Here is a 19,174-nt window from a genome sequence, read left to right on the forward strand (position 1 = left end):
CCAATAACTAATCACAATCATCAAGAAAGCAGCTGCTACCCTAAAAAAAAAAAAAAAAGAAATCAGCACCACCACTACTCTGCTGGCTCCTGGGTTTAGGCCCAAGAGAGAGACAAAAGCTCAGAAGCCAATTCACTACTTGAAAGAGCTTCAAATCTAGGCATATTCACATAAAATGTTTAAAATGTAAATCATAAAGTAAATGATCCAGAAAAATGCAACTGGAACTCAAAGGAGAGTTTACCCTGGGCTAGAGTAGTCATAAAAGACTTCATGAGAGGTAAGATTAGCCTGGGCCTTGAAGGATAGAGGAAACTTTGAAATCATGGTTTTACAAGAAAGTCTTGCTCATGGTAGAACCCTCAAACTGTACAGAAGAACACGAAGCAAAGAGACGATCCCAGAGTCCTCTTGTCCCAGCTCTAGAGAACGGGCTACTGCTGATTCTGTGAACTGAACAGAAATTAAATACAGGAAGGAAAGTGAAACAAAGGAAGAGGAGAGAGGGGCCGGAATAGCACAGTCCTGACAAGCAGGGGTGGTCGTGGTAGAGGAGAGGTTTGATGTAAGGGACTAATGTAGAAATGTTGGGGGGAGGGGGGAGGGTGGGTAAATTAGGAGTTTGGGATTAACATATACACACTACTGTATATAAAGCATATAAACAAGGACAGGGAACTACACTCAGTATCTTATAATAACCTATAATAGAAAAGAATCTAAAAAATAATATATATACATACATATATAACTGAATCATTTTGCTGTACACCTGAAATTAACATACTATAAATCAATTTTGGGCTTCCCAGGTAGCACAGTGGTAAAGAACCCAACTACCAATGCAGGAGATGCAAGAGATGTGGGTTCGATCCTTGGGTCAGGAAGATCCCCTGGCATAAGAAATAGCAACCTACTCCAGTATTCTTGCCTGGAAAATTCCATGAACAGAAGAGCCCGGCAGGCTACAGTTCCTGGGGTGGCAAACAGTCGGACATGACTGAGCACACATATTGTAATTTTAAAAAAATCAACTACATTTAAATAAAAATATGAAGAAAAAGAAATGGAGCTGAGCCATGAAGGGAGCCAGATGTGCTTTCGTGGATTTGTCCCACTCACATATCTGAGGACCAACCACCCATGATCCAGCTCTGGGCTCTGATGGGAGATTCAGGTCATGATTGCTGCTCTCAAGTTCTCAAGGTCAGAATTGGAGGAGTCTCACAATGACTTCGATAGGTCTTTAGAAAAGTAAATCTATACGCAAGCTGAATCAGAAGAAGGAGATCCTTTAAGCAAGAAGTTCCATTAGGAGACTTCTGAGCACTCCCAACAGAACATGAGGAAGTCTTGAAGCAGAGGACCAGGAGCAGAAGTCACACAGTACACCTGCCTCAAAGTCTAACTTCATGAAGGAGAAAGTCAGACCAAGAGATGTTACATGCTGTGCCCAAATTTGAAAAGTGATTAAGGCCCTTATACAATAATCTTTGATAAGAAAGTCTTGAAAATTAAATGTAAAAATAGTGCACTGGGACGACCCAGAAGGATGGTATGGGGAGGGAGGAGGAGGAGGGTTCAGGATGGGGAACATGTGTATACCTCTGGCAGATTCATTTTGATATATGGCAAAACCAATACAATATTGTAAAGTTAAATAAAATAAAATTTAAAAAAAAAAGAAAATTAAATGTGAAAATAAAACTTTAATAGTCTATGAGATACAAAAGGGTGACACCTTTAGCACCTAGAATTGCCAAAAAGATTTCTTAAACAAGGTATCTACAAAATAAAGAGAAGAATCAATCGTCAATATCATTTAAATTTTTAAAAGAATCTTTTCTCCCAAACACATTCTAAAAATGAAAAGACAAGCCACTAGTTGGGAGAAGCCCATTGAAACGAGCTTCCTTTCATTTGTAGAATGAAATTACAGAAAATTAAAAAAAAACACAAAACTCTGGTATCCAGAATACACGAATAACTCTTACAAGTCTATGAATTTTTTTTTAACAGTGGGAGAGTGAACAATATGTATGCCTATGCATTGCAAAGAAATCTGAATGTTAAGACACGGGAAAAATGGTCAACATTATTAGCAGTCAGTCATTAAACACAGTCATTAACTGCACATTAAAACTACAAGGAGGTACAATTTCATATCCTAAAGACTGGCAAAAATAACATACATTATCAAGTGTTGACGATGATATAGGAAAAAAAAAAGGAGCTCCTTATAGATGGCTGGGTGGGAGGATAAAACCCTTTTGATAGGGTTTTTCAACAGGCAAAACCCTGTTTGGTAATTTGGCATCGTCTTCTAAATGGGATGGTACAAATCCACTCTCTGGCAATTCTCCTAAGAAGATACCCTAAGAAAAGTCTCCATTGTTAGCACAGGGAGATGTGTGTATGAACCTGCACAGCAGCCTTGGTAGAAGATATCCAAAATGTCCATCAACAGAAGACTGATGTTATTCACTATTTACTACACAATGGAATACCACAGGGTGGTAAGAAAAAAAGAAAAAAGATTAAGTAATACCTACCCATATCAGTAGGCTTCTGAAGTGGCCCTAGTAGTAAAGAATCCATCTGCCCATGCAGGAGACACAAGAGACATGGGTTAGACCCCTGGGTGGAGAAGATCCCCTGGAGGAGGACATGGCAACCCACTCCAGTATTCTTGCCTGCGAAATCCCAGGGACAGAGGAGCCCAGTGGGCTACCACCCATAGGGATGCAAAGAGTTGGCACTGACTGAAGTGACTTAGCGTGCAGATATGCACACATATCTACAAAATACTAATCAATTAAAGTTGAGTAAAGACCACAAAGCCACAAAGAGCATGGTGTTTCTATGCAGAGTTTTACAACAGCAAAACAAGACTGTACTTGTAGGTACACACATACCTAGGAAAGCATGAGGAAATGCGTGGCAATGATAAACACAGAATTCAGTGTACAGGGTACCATTGAGGGGAGACAGGCTTGGAGAGACCCTGAGAGTATCAGCAGTGTCTGCAGTGATTGGGTATATCAGTGTTTATTGTAATACTTAATTTTTTGTTGTTGCTGAAACATTTCACAATAATTCTCAATTAATAATAAAGAACTGAACAGTAGTTTGAGGCACAGATATATAGCAACAGAGAAAGAAGAGAGTCAAATATCACTTGAAAACTTTCAAATTTTTCACGCCTTCTTTTCTTCCTTTCTGACTTCCCTAGACCTGCGGCTCATCATTTATGCCTGAATTAGCACAACAGCCCCCTAACACATCCCTCTGTCCCAATCTGGTGGCAAACTGATCTATTTCCATCCATCCCAGAGGCCACTTCTTCATGTCACTGCCTATACAGAGTCCTTCAGTGCTCCTATCAACTCTAAACATTCCTGTATAGTCAGTAACACCCTACAGAGTGCATCTCTATTCTTTTCAATCAAATTCACCTCCAGGTCTCAGAAAAAGACACTAGAGAAGCTGGCGTAGCAGACCATCTCCTTGAGCCAGCGATCTGCCAAGTTGGCTTGCATCTCCAAGTCTTTGTCACAGTTTTGCCTCATCCCTTCCTCCTACTTAACTCCTACCATCTAGGAATGTCCAGCTTAAGACCTTCCTCTTTAGGAAGCATGCTAAAACAATCCCACTCCTTTGGGTTCGATTTTCAGCTGCCCAAGGATTTGAACTATATTTTGCACTTCGACAGTCTCCACCCTCATGAATACAAGGAAGATCTTAGAATTTCATTTGCTTGTTTGCCTGTCCTTAGAAAGGCCACATCCTACATCTGCCATCGATCATCTAAATCTCTTGGGATCCTTAGCATCAAAGCAGAAATATTTTAAATTATCGATCAAGTAAATGCAAATCTAGGAAAATGATGATGCATATTATAAAACCATGGGTCATGTCCCTGCTGAGTCTTACATGTCTTCACAGATCTTTAAGGCTAAACAGTGGTGTAACATCTAAAGCAGGTTACCAAGAGCTGATTAGCATATCTGTGCTGTGGGTCCACACCCTCCATCATTCCAATACCTTTAGGTGTAGATCAAATATACTACATACCTGGCCAGAAACTACTATAAATCATGAAAATACCGAGAAGGCTGTGAACACATACAATTTAAAAGGGTAGATTTCAACCTCCCCTGTGATCAAGAACCCTCCTCCCATAGATACTAAGTAACTCCCTCTACAGATACCAGCAAGAAAGTCAGTTGTAACCACTTCTCCCCCCTCCCACTTCCTACCTCTCATCCCTGTGATCTGATTCAACTTTTCAATCCTCAATGAACATTTGCATCCCTTCCACTGGCAAAGCCCTCTGCTAGCCCTGTTATCCCTTGATCTTAAGGTCTCACAGAGACTGACAAGCACATCAATTGAAAAATGGAATATATATATGCATCTGACTTAGTGGAGATATAAGTAGGAATGTTCGATCCTGTGGGGTAAGGGGGGGAAAAGAGCTTGTGCTTAGGATCAAAGGGCAGGGGTGGAATTCAATACAGGCACTGGGGTGGTTAAGCTATTCAAATGTTTTGTTTCGAGTAAGAAGGAGGATAAAGGAGGAGGAGAGGAGGGTTTTTTTTTTTTTTGGGGGGGGGGGTAGCAGGAGTTGTTTTGTATTGCTTTGTCTTTCTAACCTTTATCTTATTTCAGAAACTCCCTTTGGTGACCAGAACACATAATCATAGTAAACTTAGGACCAAAGAATGCAGAGTTTGAGATTGCAAGGAGGGCCATACAAAAGTCATGTAATACTATCCTTGGAGCTACGGTCCTTATACCATTGGAATACAGACTTACATGCACTCTTTATTCATTCATTTTTTCACTCAACCAATGTCTACGGACCACTTACTAAGTTCCAAGGTGCTGTGCTAGGCATCAGTGATACTTCATGAATGGGCAATTCTTGTCTTGGATCTCATAAAATGCACAGCTCAGTGAGGAAGATAGTCGATCAGATAATCACAAAAGACAAGGCATCATTATTTACTATAAAAGGACCATGATAAAAAGTATCAAGCACTGAAATTGCCTGCAACTGGAGGGCTTCATTGATTCAATGACTTCTCAGCTGAAGTCTAGGGAAAGGAAATAATGGTAAGAAACACGTTCCAGGGAGTTCACACAGAAAACTTCTAAATGCATCAGTGCTTCAGGGTTGCCCTACTGTCGCTTCCCAGCTCCAAATGGGAAAGCTCATCCCAGTTTGAAACACTGAAAAGGTGACTTGGCTTCTGCCTCAATGTCTGTGAAAAGAGCTTTGAGCAGAGTGACTGTGCCCTGCCTTCTTGCTAGAGTAGTCTGATGAATCATATCAAAGAGCTGTTTGCAAAGTCTGAGACAAGATCAAATGCCATCTTCCCCTCCAATGGCAGCATATGTTTTGCAAGGAAATCTCTGCAATATCTACCAGGGAAATTTCTAGTCCAGAAATAGACATCACACTGAGTTTCCACTGAAATTAAAACCCAAAAAGCAAGGATGCCCAAGGCAGGGGTTGTAATCTGCAGGTTAGAGTGAGGGTTAATGCCAGTCCTCCTATCAGATATGCATAAACATTCTCCAGTAGTAGAATTAAAAGGGAAGTTACTCTAGCAGATGTTTTCAAATTAGCCAAAACCGTGTCAGGGAGTAAAATGAAGCGGCAGAGCTGGAAATGTGCCCAGAGAGGGAGAGACCTTCCCACAAGCTGCCTGATGGAGCCACTGAAATGCCCCTGAGCCCTTCCGGTGCAGATGGGGGTGCAGGAGTGGAGAGACAGTCAGGTCTCAGCACGAATCCTTCTCTCCTAATTGCTCATCCATGACTCCAATGAGACCACGGCTCTGCTGAATGCAAGGATATCCACGTGGGATCGGGCAGCTCATACACTGCCAAACCACACTCTTCACACTTGCTTTTTAGGCTGCTGCTTACAAATTCGACAAGAAATGTTGGGAGAAGATATAGAAATTGTCCATGATGACAGAGGAGCAAACTATGATACATGAATGTGAAAATGAATAGTTCAGTGTCGGGCAAATCCCAGGAGAAGGGATGGTGTGCATCTTCACAGGAGATCCAGGGCAGCGACACCTAGTTCACAGCAACCCCAAACAGGACAATGATGACCCCACTACACACTGCTCAAGAGGAAAAAAGGCCCAAGAATCTGAGCCAAAAATCTGTGGCTACATAATCCAGAGGGCTTCCTGCTTCCTGGGTGCAAGCTGGGCCCCCAAGTGGGCTGTCGCTCGTTACTCAGTACACTACTTCCCACAGGAAGGAGAAAATAATAAACACTATCCAGGAAAAACCTTAGGTCAATAGAAGCAGAGAATATCTCCAGCTTTTCATTGGTACACCAGCAGTATTTCATATGCAACAGCAACCTCTGCACAATCTCAGAGGGGAAGAAAAGTCCTCAAAGAAAAGCCATTCACCATGTTTAACCACCTTATAACCAAAATCCATTTTTTTTCTGTCCTCCACCACATGTTTTCCTTTTCAGGGTTACCAAAAGAAAAAAAGAAGTAGCAAATTATATAGGGCAGGAGGAGAAAGGGGCAACAGAGGACGAGATGGTTGGGTAGCATCACCGACTCAATGTGACATGAGTTTGAGCAAACTCTGGGAGGTAGTAAAGGACAGGGAAGCCTGGTGTGCTGCAGTCCATGGGGTCGCAAAGAGTTGGACACATATATATATCTATCTATATATAGATATCAGGGCTTCCCAGGTGGTACAGTGGTAAAGAATCTGCCTGCCAATGCAGGAGACGAAAGAGACACGGGTTTGATCCCTGGATTGGGAAGATCTCCTGGAGAAGGGTGTGGCAACCCACTCCAGTATTCTTGCCTGGAGCATTCCATTAAGAGAAGAGCCTGGCAGGCTATGGTCCATAGGGTCACAAAGAGCTGGACACCACTGAAGCAACTGAGTGTATACACACACACACACACACACACATGCTGTATGCATCAATGGTATATTATATATAGAAAATATACATTTTGCATAAGCCAAAGAGGTATGTGCTAGAAGAAAAGGAATTGGTACCTGGTATTTCAAACAATGAGTTATCAGTGGGTGTTTAATAAAGTGGAAGACTGACAGTTCTAAATCCTCCCCTGTGCTAGAAGAACAGTTTAGACCTTCCTAGAAACCCCATCTTTGACAATTCCTGAGAGACCACACAGTGAAAGTCACCTTCATTGGGCAGTAACAGGAAGCAGGCTACACATTCCCTGTGATTAAAAAAAAAAAAAAAAAAAAAGGAAGAAGGTCAAAGAAGAAATTATTCCTTTCTTTGAAAATGAAGAATTACAAACCCGAAGAATCTTCTGGAAATAAGAGACAACACAAAACACGATGGGGTGCTTTTGAACCTCCAAGTGTATCAGCAACACAAAATTTTTAGAATTCTAGAAAATGGTCTTGTGATTGTGTTTCTATAAAATAAAAATGTACAAAGAAAACAGCATCTCATAGACATAAGGCATAGACTGTAAGTGTGGGAGTTGAGGATTGGAGACAAGGGTTTTGATTTTTCCAAAGTCCTTTAAAGATGCTCCTTTAATTGGGTAAAGGAGAAAAAGAAACAAAAGAACTTACAACTACATTTCCTTAAATTAACCCAGGAAAGGCAAGCGTGGTTTCTATAGAGATGAAATCTTCATGACAGTCTTCCAATGGAATGCCTCCTAAAAAGAGACAGATTCTTCTGCATGGAGCAGAGTTGCTCTGATTAAAGGTAGAACAATGTGTGGGAATAATCCAGAAGACACCATCATGTGAATCTGACTCCGTCATAGAAAATTCACTATGAAAACACACATTTAGATGGCATTTTATTATTCTTTCGGAATCTGAAATAGTACATGAAATCAAAGTCAGAACGCTGAACCCTGTTTTCAGAAGTTGCTATTCAAAGAATCTGTTACTTGTCTCAATTGAGTTGTAGCAGGAACTATTACTAGGCTACAAAGCTCTAAAGGAGTACTTAGTAAAACTCCCATTTCCCTTCTTCACAATATTTAATTCATACTTAAAAATTAATCAATCTAGATGGCTATGTGGAACAAAGGCATACATACCTAACAGACTTTACATCAAAGAGCATGCAAGTTGTATTTCCAAATCTGATTCAATAAAATACTTAAGCTTAGAGAAACTTAGAAAGTAGAACAACTGACAGTTTAGTCTATTCCTCTGTATGAGCCACATGATATTTTGAGAAGGTGGTCTTGATTTCAATAATCACTCATATCAAGGTTTTAGTCCTGGCGGAACAAAGTTTATACTGAAGGAAAAATTACAGATGCTAAACCAAGAAAATTCCCCACAAGGAATACTCAAGTATTATTCCCCTCAAAGCACAATTGCTAGTGTGTGATTTGAAGTTGTCAGAAAATGACTCCATAATTTTTTAAAGAATCTGTTTACCAGTTCATTTTGCCAGTATTTATATCATCTATAATTTCTGAGACCAAATATTTTATCTGGCAAACTAGCCTTAGATAGAAATATACAGGGAAACAGACAGATGTAATTTTCGAAATAGCTTGTATTTGAAGGCACTCAAGTCTCTTCTCATATAAAGTAGCTAATAGTTTCTCTTAAGTGAGTCATTTTTTTTTTAACAGTCATGGAATTCTAGATCTAGAACTAGGAATATTTCAAGGCAGTGACTTTACTGCAGCAACTTTAAACTGAACTAATACATCCAAAGGAAATTATTAACAAGGCCATTGATACCAGACTTGTATGAACTTTCCTGGTACATGCAAGAATATGAATTTTCTGAACCAAGGGTAGCTTTTGTCAACTAATCGTTTAAACTTCCTATGTTTTGCAAGATATTTGATATTTCTTTACGACTTTGGATTCTCTTTTTTAAATTGTAAGCAAAACTTTATCCTTTGACATTAGATAAATCAGGATACTTGTAACATCTCTTGCCTTCCTGTCATTTCCGTTCAAGTTGGGATAAAGATTGCCGCTATACATGCAAAATTACATAGGCCAATAGAAAGTTGCTCCCTGAAGCCGAAATTCGACTATAAATAACAGACAAAAGGCAGTTAGCTCCTTCCTGGTTTGTCTGTTTGTTTTTTAAAGATAACAATTTGCAAAATGTTTGCATTTGATCCTAACATTGCTTTCCTGGCTCTGAACATTCCTCATTCCAGGGTCTGACTAAAAGCCAGACTGATCCATCATCACTTTACAAAGCCATCTGCGAAGACTATAAAAGCTAAAGCTCCATCTTCAATTGTTACTTTTATTATACACCTTTCATCACTGTAATTCCATAACTTCACGCGTTATGCTGGGGGGGGTGGGGGGTGGGGGAGACAGCAGTGATCTCTCAAGAACGGAACCAGCTCACCGTGTCAGGAGGGGACAGTCTCGCTAGAGTCCAGAGAGGAGATAACCTCTCACCCTCGGTGGCGAGGGGCAGGGGGTGTGTGGGGGGCTGTCCCGGCCTTCTCCCCGCCTCAACCCCCCTCCCCTATCCGACAGAAAATTCCGCAGCCTCCTGACCAGGAGGAGAGGAGAGCCGGGGAGCGCGGGGCGGGAACAGCGCCGGCACAGACACTGTCGCGGGCACCTGAGCCGCCCCTTCCCACCACCTCCCGTGGCCACCGCACCAGGCGAGGCGCGCAGCATCTCAGCCCTGCGGGCTGAATTTCCATCTTCGCGCCCCCCAGCCCCGAGGTCCAACCCCCGCAGCTGCGGCGGCCCCTCCAGGAAAGCGCAATTTTTATCCCTCTGGGCCCGGAGGAAGGGTCCCTGCCTGGTCTCGGCTCATCCAGGCTCGTTCAGTTCCCTGAACACTCGCCACGCCGCGACTGGCCAGGAATTGGCCTCGGCCTCGGCTGCGGACAGGGGGCGACTCTCCAGCGATCGCGCCCTAGGACCGCGCTTCTCCGAGTGTCTATCTGAATCTCTGTCTCTCCCTGTGTGCCTCTGTCTCTCTTTGTGTCTCTGCTTATCTGGCTTTCTCTTTCTTGCTTGAGCGCGCGCGCACACACACACACACACACATTCACACAGGGGAGGGGGCTGTCTCCACTCCCAAAGCCAAAATGTCACCCAGAAAACAAGTGCAACAACTTGCTTCGCCTACGACTCGGGAGCCGGTGGAGAAATGCCCTGCAGCGAGCAGCCCCCTCCTCCCCGGCAAGGTGCAAGGGGTTGGGGGCGGGGGCGGGAAAGCGGCCGGTGGACGTGCCGGGGACTGCCGTTCAGCTCCCCTCCCCCTCTGGGACCCTGTCGCAATTAGAAATCCGTCTGCGCCCCGGCCCGGGGGCGGCGTGGGGGGGCGGTTAGCCGCGAGGACCGCACACCCGGAGAGGGGCGCGCCGGGCCCCGGGTCCCCGGGGGTCGCAGAAGTGCGCCCCAGGTGGCGGAAGGGGTAGGAAAAGCCGGCTAGCGGTCCGGGGAGCCCAGCCCGGAGTCCCTCCACTGGCAAGAGCAGCGGCGACCGCGCGACTGGGAAAAGCCACTGGGAACTCGGCAGTGGCGGCGGCCCGGGCTCCGGTGGCCCCGGCCGCGAGCGCACGCCCTAGCCCCCGGCGCAGCCCGGTGTTACCTTGCTGCTGCCCGCAGTCCGGCCCTCGGTCGCCGCGGCCGTCCGTCGGTTCCCGCGAGCTTCCGAGGCAGGACGAAAGAGGTGTCCCCGTGGTCGGGACAGGCTCTCAGCGACGCGAGGCGAAGGAGTCGAGAGAGAAACCGAGGCGGCTGCGACCGATCCCGCTGCGGATGCCGCCGATTCCCCGGGGCCGGAGGTGTCGGAGAGGCCGGGTCCTCGGGATTGCGGCGCCCGGAGCGCAGCGCTCGCCTCTGGCGCGGAGGCTCAGTGGCGGGACGCGGCGGGCTGGGGCGGCGAGGCTGGGCTGGTCACCCGCCCCTGGGTGCATGTTAATACGGTGGGGAGGAGGAGTCCCGCGCTTCCTCCGCCCAACCGCCGGAGCCGGCGGGCGAGTGACGGCCGAGGCCGCGAGCCCGCGCTCCCACCCGCCCCGGCTACTACGGTGCGGCCACCAGCCCTGGCCCCGGCCCGGCACGTGCGCCCGGGCCGCGGGGAGGCGCCCGGCGTCCTGCGGATGATGCCCGCTCCGCCTCCGGGCGGCAAGTGCGCTCACACGGGACGCGGAGGCCAGCCCCGCATCCCAGCGAAGGAACCGAGAGGCGGCCGCGCGTTGGTGGGCGTGCCCCGTGCGTTCCCCGGCGCTGCATCCGCGGAGAATGGAACCTGCCCCGCCTCACCTGCCACCTCTGGTCCCCTAATCTTATGAGGAGCGCTCCACACTTTCTATCACAGGATATCATGTAGGCGGGTAAAGGGTTTGCCCTTTTCTCTCCATCCTCGGGGTCCCTAGTAGAATTTTTGAAAACGCAATCGCCAGGGAGGAGCCCGGGTTGTGGACCTAGTCTAGACTCACCAGGACCGACTGCTCACACCCCATGCCCTTACTTCCAAACAGTTATTCCTCAGAGCCTCAGTTTCCCCATCTGTACAACGAAGGCTCTTGGGGGCGGCAGGGGGTTATTGTGGATTCCATTACACAATATATATTCCACCGGTTTCTCTAGGTATTTAGAGAAAACCAAGTATAATAGGGAAATGAATCCCTTTTCTTCCTGTCCTCTGACCTCAGTAAACGCTCAGCTCTCCATCTCAACTGCATTTGGGAGCCACGCCCATTCGCACAGGCTGAGGACCACAAGTCCACGAGCTCTGAAAGTAAAAAACATCCGTAAGGCTTCTAAGTAAGAATAGAAATAAATATTCTGTGAATAGGTGAAATTTGGGTCAAAGAGAGAATGGAGTCAATCAGTTGTTTATCGAGCTCAACCCACTTAAGTACTAGGTTCTGGATGATAAGAGTTAAAATAACGGTTAATCACCGTCTTCCGGTTTCCTTCAATAAAGAATGGGCAACTTCACGGAGAAGGTCTGTCCTTTGTTCTACGGCTTCCAAAGAGAACATTATGCCAGAGAGTATATAATCTTCTTTATGTAATTGTACCCATAAACTTATAGCATAAGATTTAGCATCTGCTTTGTGTGATATTTAATTATAAATATTAATAGAATATCCTTTTTAAATGAAACACTTCTAAAAATGCAGAGAAGTGAAAAACAGTTTCCATAAAAATATGACTCAGATAAATAATCACTTTCCCGCAATTTCACTGAGTGATTTTCCATTAAAGAGGGGAAAAAAAATCTTTAAACCACTAAACACTCAAAGAAATGGAGGTAAATCCTCAGAATAGTAGTACCATGATTATAATGCTGTAACAAAGCTCCAAAGGATATTGCCAGCCAATTCCTACTATGTAGGAGCATTTATTTTTCAAAGAAGACTCCATTCAGTTCAGTTCAGTCACTCAGTCGTGTCTGACTCTCTGCAATCCCATGGATGCTGCACACCAGGCCTCCCTATCCATCACCAAGACGCCACGAAAAGGCCAAATACTGCCATAGGAAAAATAGCCTTCATAATCTAGAGAGAGCAAACTACGCATTCCCAGATTTGTAAGTATGTTTAATCCATAGAATTTTTAATGTGGTCACATAAGTAAGAAGACCATTATAACTGTCAGACCCTAAATCAAATTAGGTGACTTTAGTGAATAAATTTGCTTGAGCAGAAAATCAATTTTCCTACAAAATTCTTATGGTAGATTCAACCAGGCAACAACAATGTTTATATAACCCTGCTATTATTAGGGCTTACTGATTGTAAGTGACAGAAACCTAACTTGGCAAACTGAAAAGTATTTATTGGAAAGATTGAAAACTTTGCAGTCTTGAAACAGGCAGCGTTTGAGGCAATACTGTAGCTCTAGGAAGTTAGAAAGAGCATTTTTGTTTAGTGTTGCAGTCAATGAAACTTACAGTTTACAGTCAGTAAATGCAACTACTATTTTGAACCTCACATTACTGGAGCAAGATTCAAGTCACAGAGCAGAGCATTCGACTAGTCAAACTTAGATCAGGCACCAACTCCTTGACTGGGCCAAAAGAGAGGTAGGAAACATTTGGTTCTTTGATTTCCAGAATGAAAGGCAGGTACCTGGATTTTTTGGGTTTCCAAAAATACGTATAATTGGAGATAGTAATTCCTCAAAACAATTTACGGGACCTCTTTTAAGAAGAGAATTTGATGCTGAGGCTGAAAAAAGATCAATGTCTGTTACACTGTCTGGCTGTGAAATTTACCCTGTAATGCTTAGTTATTTGGATATAAGCAATGATGTTGTACAAGTAAAACTGAAAGTTTGTTTCAGTTAAAGAATGCTATTTAATATTTCATGTATGGCCAGTTACCTTATTAATATAAGCATTCATTGTTGTTGTTGTTTTAGTTGCCAGACAAGTCTGACTCTGCAACCTCATGGACTGTAGCCTGCTAGGCTCTGCATCTATGGGATTTCCCAGGCAAGAATACTGGAGTGGGTTGCCATTTCCTTCTCCAGGGGAGCTTTCCAACCCAGGGATTGAACCTGTGTCTCCTGCTTGACAGGCAGATTCTTTACCACTGAGCCACCTGGGAAGCCTAATAGAAGCATGAAAGTGTTAGTCATTCAGTGGCGTCTAACTCTTTGTGACCCCATAGACTGTAGCCCTCCAGGCTCCCCTGTCCATGGGATTTCCCAAGCAAGAATACTGGAGTGGGTTGCTATTTCCTCCTTCAGGAAATCTTCTCCACCCAAGGATCGAACCATTACAGGCAGAGTCCTTAATGTCTGAAGGACCTATTATAAGAACTACTACTGGAAGCCAGGGTGAGCAGCTGTGTTCGTTTCTTGTCAAGGATAGTATAGTAGCTGTATTATAGTGGCCCTGGAAAGATGTTCACGTCCTAATCCCTGGAGCCAATGAATGTTATCTCACATGGAAATTTGCAGATGTGATTAGGTAAAGGGTTTTGAGATGGGAAGTTTATCCCAGATTACCTCAGTGGGCACAATACAATCAAAAAAGCTCTTACAAGAGGAAAACAAGAAAGTCAAAGGCAGAAGAAACAGATGGGATGATGGAAGCAGAGGTTGGAGAAATGCATTTTGAAGACAGAGTAAGGAGGTCATGTGCAAAGGGATACAGAAGCAAGAAAAGTTAAAGATTCTCTCCTAGAAGCTCCAGAACTCATGCCAGGCTGCTAACATGTTGGTTTTATCCTAAATCGATTTCTGATTTCCGATTTTTGTTTTCCAGGACTGAAAGATAATAAATTCATGTTGCTTTAAACCACCAAGTTTATATAACAGCAGCTGGAGGAAACAACTAATCCAACATCCTTCCTGGAGCACATGTTGTTAGCAGGTGGCATGAGAGCATTTACTGTAGAAGAAACACAGAAAGGTATAGCTACTTCTGAAGAAGATAGCTCAAAGGAGGCTAAGTCAGCAGTAAGCTGGCAAGAGCAGGAAATTAGAAACCCCAGACAGACAGGGTTCCTATTCAGGAGCTTCCATCTCTATGGTTAAATCAATATGGTGGCACTCCCCCTAGACCACCACATGGTCAAACAGGTAAAATCCCATTAAAAGGAAAGAAGAAAAACTCAAAGGACAACATGAACAGTAAGTGTAAAATACATATGAGTTTTCTTCTACATTAACAGAGCGTTCTCGCTGAGTCTCATGATTTTAAGTAATATTTAAATGGTGATTCCATATTTGTATCTTCGGCCTTGACCTCTCAGCTGGGTTTCATATTTGGCCATCCAAAGACCTGCTAGACACGGCCACTTACAACTTTCACTGGCACCCAGGTCCAAATTAATCTCATTACTCTCTGCTCTTTCTATCCAGACTTTTATTCCTTTACCTGTTATACTCTATGGACTCGTGGCCTGTTATACCAAGTTATCAACACCAGAAATCTGTGAGTTATTCTAGACTTACACATGCTGCTAAGTCACTTCAGTCGTGTCTGATTCTGTGCAACCCCTTAGACGGCAGCCCACCAGGCTCCCCATCCCTGGGATTCTCCAGGCAAGAACACTGGAGTGGGTTGCCATTTCCTTCTCCAATACTTACACATGCACCAGTCACCTAATTCATCACCCAACACTATTAACTTCTCCTACCATCTGAACTTATCTCTTTTTAAAAAAAAAAAGTCTGTCTCTTAAAAAATTTTTTATTTGTCTGTGTTAGGCTTCCCAGGTGATGCTCATAGTAAAGATCACAGCTGCCAATGCAAAAGACACAAGAAACTCAGGCTTAATCCCTGAGTGGGAAAGATCCCTTGGAGGAGGAAATGGCAACCCAGGATGAAGGAGCCTGGCGGGCTACAGTCCATAGGGCTGCAGAGTCAGACATGACTGATGCAACTTAGCACATTTTGGGTCTTAGTTGCAGCGTGCAGAGATGATCTTTGTTGCATCATTCGGGCTCCAGAGTGCTCAGGCTCAGTAAACTGTGGTACACAGCCCTTACTTGCCCTGTGGCACATGGGATCTTAGTTCCCTGATCAGAGATTAAGTCCACATCCCTTGCATTGCAAGGTAGATTCTTAACCCCTGGACCACCAGGGAAGTTCCCCATTTGAACTCATCTTGGAATCCCTCCTAAATTTCCATTTCTATTATATACTCTCTTTGTATATTATATATCTCTATAAGACTTGGTCATCTCACCCTGGGTTTTATCCTCTTCTCTCCTATGCAGATGACACCACTCTTATGGCAGAAAGTGAAGAACTAAAGAGCCTCTTGATGAAAGTGAAAGAGGGGAGTGAAAAAGTTGGCTTAAAGCTCAACATTTAGAAAACTAAGATCATGGCATCTGGTCCCATGGCAAATAGATGGGGAAACAGTGGAAACAGTGTCAGACTTTAATTTGGGGGGCTTCAAAATCACTGCAGATGGTAACTGCAGCCATGAAATTAAAAGGTGCTTACTCTAAGTTGTCTATGACCAAGCTAGACAGCATGTTAAAAAGCAGAGACATTACTTTGCCAACAAAGGTCCGTCTTGTCAAAGTTTTGTTTTTTTCAGTAGTCATGTATGGATGTGAGAGTTGGACTATAAAGAAAGCTGAGCACTGAAGAACTGATGCTTTTCAACTGTGGTATTGGAGAAGACTCTTGAGAGTCCCTTAGAGTGCAAGGCGATCCAACCAATCCATCCTAAAGGAAATCAGTCCTGAACATTCATTGGAAGGACTGATGTTGAAGCTGAAACTCCAATACTTTGGCCACCTGATGAGAAAAACTGACTCATTTGAAAAGACCCTGATGCTGGGAAAAATGGAGGTGGGAGGGGAAGGGGATGACAGAGGATGAAATGGTTGGATGGCATCACCGACTCAACGGACATGGGTTTGGGTGGACTCCGGGAGTTGGTGATGGACAGGGAGGCCTGGCGTGCTTCAGTTCATGGGGTTACAAAGAGTCCCACACGACTGAGCAACTGAACTGAACTGAACTCCTTTCTCCAAGTCTTGCCTCCTTTTCATTGCAGCAAAATTATCTTATAAAAATACAACTCAGACAGTGTTACACCTATGGTTTAGTGCCTTATAAATTTATAAAGTTCAGTTCCTTGGCATGATATACAGGGCTCTCTATAAACTTGCTTTTATCTCTGTCTTTGGCCTTCACTTGTATGATTTATACATTATGCTTCAGTAAACCAGATTGCAGCTTATAATGCCATTCATGTAACATGCTCTGGAATATTTCCATAGCTTTCTCATACTAATCTTTCTGCCTTGCATGCCCTCTCTCTGCTTTTGTTGGCTAGTATTCATTTCTCCTTCAAGGCTTGCTTCAGGGGACCTCATGCCTGAATCATCAGGTTGGATTAAGTCTTGCCCATGCTCACTGAACCTACTATTATCTTGGTTTGTATGACTTTATATTAAGTTTTTCAGGTTATCTGGGTTGTATTTTTGAGACTGAGCTATTTCTATATGGATCCTCAATACCTAGCATAACAATTGCCTCTCAATAGAAAATCAGTGTATATTTGTGGGACTGAATTAACCTGAACAGCTTTGAGAATATTTTGTGATGTCCATATATATATTAATATAAGGTAGAGGAGCCCATGTGTGATGTAATATAACCTGTAGCTAAATTTTAAAACCCATCACTCGTCAGGTTTAATAAATGGAAAGCTTTCATTTTCATGCTAAACAAATGCCAAAAACAAAAATTGAGGAAACACATATGAAGACATTGTGTCTAGTTTTTCATTTTAAAAGCCAATCCAGTGAAGGAAAATGGCCTTGTTATCCTCAAGTGGTTTTCAGTGAACATTTTTGCTTTGTGTATTTATTTATATTTGGCTGTTCTGGGTTTTCATTGCTGTGCGCAGACCTTCTCCAGTTGCGGCAAATGGAGGCTACTCTTTGCTGCACTGTGCGGGCTTCTGGTTGCAGTGGCTTCTCTTGTTGCAGAGCACAGGCTCTAGGGTGCACAAGATTCCGTAATTGTGGCACCTGGGCTCAAGAGTTGTGGCACACAGGCTTAGTTGCCCTACACTATGTGGAATCTTCCCAACCCAGGGGTCAAACCTATGTCCTTTGTGTTGGCAGGTGGGTTCTCTACCACTGAGTCATCTGGGAAGCCTTAGTTTCTGTTTTATTCAATATTTTTTTTATTAAAGATATACGTGCTGGAAAACAACTGATTTAGCTTCTGTCCCAAGTATTCTTTTTGTACCTTATCATTCTTGTTTACCTGGAGAAGGAAATGGCAACCCTCTCCAGTATTCTTGCCTGGGAAATCCCATGGACAGGGGAGCTTGGCAGGCTACCTACAGTCCATGTGGTAGCAAAGAGCTGGACATGACTGAGCACACATAAACACATTTTTATTTACACATTAATCTATACACACTGGGTCCACTTCCTGTCGACTCCCCAATACCCTCTTTTACCCTTACACCCATTGCAATGTGGTGTGAGCCCTGTGTACTGCAAGCTGACTTTGTTCTGTAAAGGCAATACAACTTTCCCAACAAGAAGACCCATTTTCTTGATGTCACTCCTATTTTCTTGATCTGCTGTTTAGAATTTTATGCAGTGGCTACCTGATTTTTCAAAATTTCCGCTAGAAACGATCATTATTTTACTATCTCCTGATTTTCCTTCTAGTTCTCTGCTCCCAAATCTTCCTACCACCTCTCCCAAGCTGTAATTATTGTGCCCCCAAGGTGGTGGCTGAGGCCACAGGTGAGAGTGAGATCACTGAAGAGAAAGGACCTTGGCCAGGACCCCAGGAGTCTCGGCCATGCCCACTGGTGAAGGAGGAAGAGCCCAACAATAGAGGTGGGAAGAAACTCAGGAGAGCAGTGCCATGGGATGGGCAGTGCCACAGAGACCAGAGAAGGAGAGCATTTTAGGAGATAGGTTTTGGTGCTGAATTTCAAACCAGCACTTCTATACATGTAATACCTTCACCTGCAAGAAATATACAGACATCACAAATTCGACAGACACAAACCAAACGGTCCATCTTCCATCCGGAATTAACTCTTTTCCACACAGTCTTCCCATTGATGGTCCCCTCTACCATAAACCCAAATACCACAAATTTAGAAGTCATTCAGATACTCCTTCTCCCAGCTTATTGACTGACTCTATCTAATTAGTTACCAAGTTTTATCAAATTCCTAAAACAGTAAGTCATCTTACTCTACTGCTTGAAATTATTCCATACATCCTCCTTGTCAGACCTTCATAATCTGATTCTTTCTTCATTAAATTATCAAATTGATTTATTTGAGTGGGGTGGCTTTTCACATATTGGATTAAAAACTGTATTAAAATATTTTTATCAGTTTGGAAATTAAAATTTATAGTTAAGAATGAAAATGAATGAATTCAAGAACAATAAATGCAAAACAGAACATAGGTTCACCCATATATACAAGAGACTGCGAATGTGTGTGTGTGTATGTGTATATATATATATATATATATATATATAGAGAGAGAGAGAGAGAGAGAGAGAGAGAGAAGATGCCCGTAGGCCAACTACATATCATCACATAGTAAAAGGAGGAGAAAGAATATCTTGATAACAAAAAAAATTACTATATTATGGTATACATTTTGAGAAAAGACACTACAGGTTGTTGTTGTTGTCTAGAAATACTATGTTTAAGAGTTCCCTTTAAAACAATCTCAATCTCTAAAATTT

General features: G+C 43.5%; 1 protein-coding gene across 6 annotated transcripts in view; it reads right to left on the bottom strand.

The window, feature by feature from the left end:
• DLGAP1 (DLG associated protein 1) overlaps positions 1 to 11,605 on the bottom strand; it is a 784,377-nt gene extending 772,772 nt beyond the window's left edge. For 3 of the 6 annotated variants that reach the window (XM_061399853.1, XM_061399852.1, XM_061399850.1), the window contains exon 1: positions 10,598 to 11,605. The gene's annotated coding sequence lies outside the window, so the exon portion shown is untranslated. The remainder of the gene's footprint in view (positions 1 to 10,597) is intronic. The other 3 variants (XM_061399851.1, XM_061399854.1, XM_061399855.1) reach the window with 3 other exon arrangements.
• Positions 11,606 to 19,174: the final 7,569 nt, after the last annotated feature.

Source organism: Bos javanicus, chromosome 24 (assembly GCF_032452875.1).
Source record: "Bos javanicus breed banteng chromosome 24, ARS-OSU_banteng_1.0, whole genome shotgun sequence".
Classification (NCBI taxonomy): Eukaryota; Metazoa; Chordata; class Mammalia; order Artiodactyla; family Bovidae; genus Bos; species Bos javanicus.